At 39.9% G+C, this 4,678-nt stretch overlaps 1 long non-coding RNA gene across 3 annotated transcripts; it reads right to left on the bottom strand.

Annotated features, from left to right (window-relative positions):
- Nucleotides 1-864: 864 nt before the first annotated feature.
- On the bottom strand, nt 865-4,407 carry LOC118044274 (uncharacterized). 3 transcript variants are annotated; one of them, XR_012167518.1, is made up of 6 exons: nt 4,231-4,407; nt 3,930-4,144; nt 2,729-3,844; nt 2,084-2,565; nt 1,751-1,920; nt 865-1,337 (listed from the first exon to the last, which is right to left on the bottom strand). It is a non-coding gene; the product is annotated as an uncharacterized lncRNA (long non-coding RNA). The 3 variants fall into 3 exon arrangements; XR_012167519.1 differs by having other exon boundaries at nt 865-1,261; XR_004686758.2 differs by lacking the exon at nt 865-1,337 and having other exon boundaries at nt 1,413-1,920.
- Between the last annotated feature and the right edge of the window lie 271 nt (nt 4,408-4,678).

Genomic DNA, 4,678 nt, shown 5'->3' with positions numbered 1-4,678 from the left:
ATTATAGAAGAAAAAAATAATATTTGAAAGAAGAAGAATCAAAATGCAGAAAAATGTTCTTTTACGATTTCAATTTTGGTATGCAACTCAAGGAATTCCATATTGATTCCTCACGTTTACTTTCTCATATAAGAGCTGTCGAGCATAATTGAAATTTGGTGAGGATGCCTGTTATGTTTTTACTATTAGTTGGCACTGATGCATTTCTATTACTTTATTTAAATATTCAAATCTCTATCTGTTCTCATTGTTATATATAGGCCTTGACTTCTTGCTGAGTTTTTCTGTTGTCTTAGCCACTGTGATCGCGAGCGTTCAAGAAAATACAAAATATGTCTGATCCATCACTTGGCAATTTCAATTGTGATTAGGGTTTAGAGTGAAACTGTCAGTGTAATTTGTTAAAAAATATGGAGATAACTTGAAAAAACTCGATTTTTCTTGCATTTTGGATAGCCATGAATTGACTGGTGATTGTTGCTTTAGGAGATCGACCTGACCTGACATGCATTTCAATCATGTCTTAAACTACCAAATACAGCTCTAATTCGCATCAAAATCGAAAAGCTAAACAACAAATCAGTTTTATGAGTTGCTTCAGATCCTTTAAAGCAATTACATGTCTCATACACAGAAAAACCAAAAGGTTGACTGGATCCAAAGTAAACCTTCTTGATCATTTAAAACCAAAAGTAATTACATTGTACTTACAAAAATTAAGTGGTTTGATCCATCTCCATAACAGTAGCTGTCAAAGTATTCAGTTAAAACCAACAGAATGGAAATTCTGCTGTTGATCTCGAGCAAGCCAACTATGTGATCACCACGGCACCATAATCACCTCATGTATCTGTGAACCTTATCCAAGAAAAAAAAAGGAAAGAAGAAGATAGGATGTGAGCAATAGTTTCAATGTCAATACAATGCAAAGAAAACAAAAAACAAAAATAAAGGGATGAACATAGTGGACAGATCAATGGACCGGACACAAAGCAGAATTTAATCTTGGCTGTGATCGAGAAACTGAATAAAGCATTTTGTGTTTGATTGTACAATCTGTCAACATGAATCTCAGAAAGAAAAGGAATGGATGCCCCGGTGCAACAGCAGCCACAGATCTTGTTTGCTATCTTCTCTTTTGGAAAGTAAAAGAGCTCAGAATTGCCTGAAGGCATGGTCTGCTATTTCTGTCCAGAATAGTCCATGCCATAATCAGCAAGTCTGCGATCTCAGTCAAGTAAACTCTTGGCTCTTGAAAATCCTAAATTCAACAAAAAAAAAAAAAAAACATAGAATTCTCACTCAAAAGCCCAAAATTCACTCTGATCACTCCTCACCTGCCAGGGGGAAAAAGAACACAGGGAACATAATTATTAGGCAATCACGATGACACCTTAACCAAATAAAAAAGATTGAAACTTAATGACAAAACTATCGATGTTGTTAGAAAATAAACGTGTTAGAGGTCAAAGTTTTGCTGGCTGCTATCAATTATGATGCCATGTTGGAGTCGATTTCCATGGCAAACTTTAGCAGATAAAATAATAATTTAGGGAGATTGAGCATACACAGCAAACCATATATAGATCTTGATAGAGCTCACAGCTCCCTGTTCACCTCCTTTTCCCACTGGAAACAAAACTGATCGAGCTAAGAATCCAAAACAGCACAACTCAAGGAGCATACCATAAGAACATGACCAAACTCCGGGGAACAGAAAAAAACACAGCACCATGATGAACAGCCTAACCTGTGGAGATATTGATATCTTGAAAGAAGTATCAAGGCCATTCTCGCTAGAATGAATTTCTGCCATTGCATGTCATTGGTTTGTTTACTTTGAGAAAATCAAAAAGAAAGAAAGGGAGGAGCACCTCTAAATTCATCATCCATAAGCATGGCTTCCAATGCTTCCATAGTCTGCCAATTCATTTCATTCAACCAATCAGTTATTAAAATATAGATATTAGCATGCCCCATCACTGCAACACTCCTCCACTGGGGAGGATCTACCAACCAACCAATATAGGTAATAATAAACAATTAATTTAAAGATCCATTTAAGAAAATCAAAGAAAATTACCAGTCAAGCTCGATAATTTTAATCTCCTTCTGTCTCTCCCTTCCTCCAGGTCGCGGTTGCTAATTTTTCTTTGTAATGAAGATATTAATGCCTCTGTACTCAACAAAGCCAAAACCCACGGACCGCCACCGCAACCCATCTCCCCTGGCAATTCTCATCTCCCTCCAAAAAAAAAAAAAAAACAACTGCCCAGCGCAATTCCGCCATGGCACGCCCAACACCAAAATAGCCATTGAACCAGTTACCAACATAACCACCAAACCACGGCATAGCCGTTACCAATAATGAAACGATCCAGCTGCCAGGATCGGGGGGAAAAAAAGAACACGAAAAGCAAAACTCCGACAGACTCAAGCGATAACAGAAGCCAACGCAACCGTCCAGGTCCACGCCGCTAGAAACTCAAGCGATCACAGAATCCATCATATCCATAAGCATGGCTTCCAATGCTGCGATTCCCATGTCCTGCTCCTTTCCATACACTGCCAATTCATTTCATTCAAACCAATCGGTTAATAAAACATAATATTAGCATGCCCCATCGCTGCAACACTCCTCCACCGGGGAGGAGCTACCAACCAACCAATATAGGTAATAATAAACAATTAATTCAAAGATCCATTTAAGAAAATCAAAGAAAATTACCAGTCAAGGTCGATAATTTTAATCTCCTTCTGTCTCTCCCTTCCTCCAGGTCGCGGTTGCTATTTTTTTTTCTTTGTAGTAGAAGATTAATGCCTCTGTACTCCACAAAGCCAAAACCCACGGACCGCCACCGCAACCCATCTCCCCTGGCAATTCTCATCTACTTCTAAAAAAAACACCCAACTGCCCAGCGCATTGCCGCCATGGCACGCCCAACACCAACATAGCCATTGAACCAATTACCAACATAACCACCAAACCACGGCATAGCCGATAACAACGAAACGATCCAGCTGCCAGGAGCCGGAAAAAAAAACACGAAAAGCGACAACTCCGACAGACTCAAGCGATCACGGAAGTCAACGTAACAACGGAAGCCAAAAATACTGGGCATCCCTCGTTGGATAGCGACGAGAAAAACCGCCCTCATCAACACGCAGAGGAGATGGAGTTGGCACCGATCCCACACTTAACGCACTGAAACCCACGGACCACCACCGCAACCCATCTCTCCAAGCAATTCTCACCTCTCTCTCTCGAGAGGAAAATATAAATAAACACAACCAATGAACCAGTTGCCAATAAAACCATCAAACCACGGCATAGCCGTCAACAACGAAACGATCCAGCTGCCAGGAGCCTAAAAAAAAGAACTCGAAAAGCGAAAACTCCGACAGACTCAAGCTATCACGACAGCCAACGCAACCGTCCCGGACCACGCCGCTAGTAACCCCACCAGCGGCAGAAGTTGAGCGAAAAATAGAAGAAGAAGCGAAAGCAGCCGAAGGACGACCTTCTTTTCGTTAAAAAGAGACTATAAAAAGAAAGCTCCTAAAGCAAGCCCCAGCAAATAAGAAGCTTAGACGTGGTTAAAACCCACAAAAAAAAAAAGAATTAACGAAAAAGCCCACAGTTCCTTATCTGCTTTGACGATTTTAATCGAAGATATCAGTCCAACTCCAGCACAAAATTCACACCATAAAAGGTACAAATTATCTGGAACTGTTTTATTGTGAGAAAACAGACCAACTATTTATCTGCAGCGATACAGATGATGAAACCAAAAACAAAGGGTCGAGACGCCCGAGTACTTCATGGATGGCTACCTTGATGAATCTGTATTTAATACGAAAATAATAATATTGGAAAATTAGAAGAATCTCATGGTATGAATCTTAATCAACTTCAACTTCTTATTTACCAGCAGCAGCATGGACGCTCCTTTCTTGCATTTCAACATCCACCTCAAATTTCATGGAGCAGTTTCGGCACTTGAAGAACACATAAAATACGATAGCAAGAAGGAGCATGACGAGGACACCAGCAAGCCCTCCTTTAGCAGCTGAGGAGTAGCCTGCTGTGGCCAAGTCTTGTGCGGGGGGGTGTAGGATGTAACCATCCATGGCTTAAAATTAACTACAAAAAGGAATGATTAATTAGAAGAAAATAAAAGCAGTAATGTCTCAAGTGAGATTAGAAAGAGATGGCATCGATAATATTACCAAATTTGAGGAGGAGACAAGTTAGCAGAGCAAGAGTGGATGCTTAATTTTGTGAATAAGGAGATGTAAGTATGTATAACGAGGTTTGGGTGCACTATTTATAGAAGAGGTGACGCCTTGGTGTTTTCGTGTGCTCTTAATTAGAACTGGCGATGTCTTGGTGTTTTTGTGCGATGTCGTAATTAGAACTGGTGATGTCTTGGTGTTTTTGTGCGATGTCTCGGCATGTCTCGGTGTTTTTGTGCGCGTGTGATTGAGCGCGTGTTTTTTCTGTTGATGCCTCGGTGTTGGTGCACTTTTTTGTGGACATATTAATTAAGTAATATACTACGAGCCCGTTTGGGGCTGAGGTCGAACCTGCTTTTGGATAAATTTTGAAATTTTTTTTTTTTTTTACTAAAATTGAGTACGGTTTGTATTTTTTTGATCGTTTTGATGTGCTGATATT

The sequence above is a fragment of the Populus alba genome, chromosome 12 (genome assembly GCF_005239225.2).
Source record: "Populus alba chromosome 12, ASM523922v2, whole genome shotgun sequence".
NCBI classification, from domain to species: Eukaryota; Viridiplantae; Streptophyta; class Magnoliopsida; order Malpighiales; family Salicaceae; genus Populus; species Populus alba.
The sequence above is the reverse complement of the archived record's forward strand: the minus strand, read 5'-3'. Positions and strand labels throughout refer to the sequence as shown.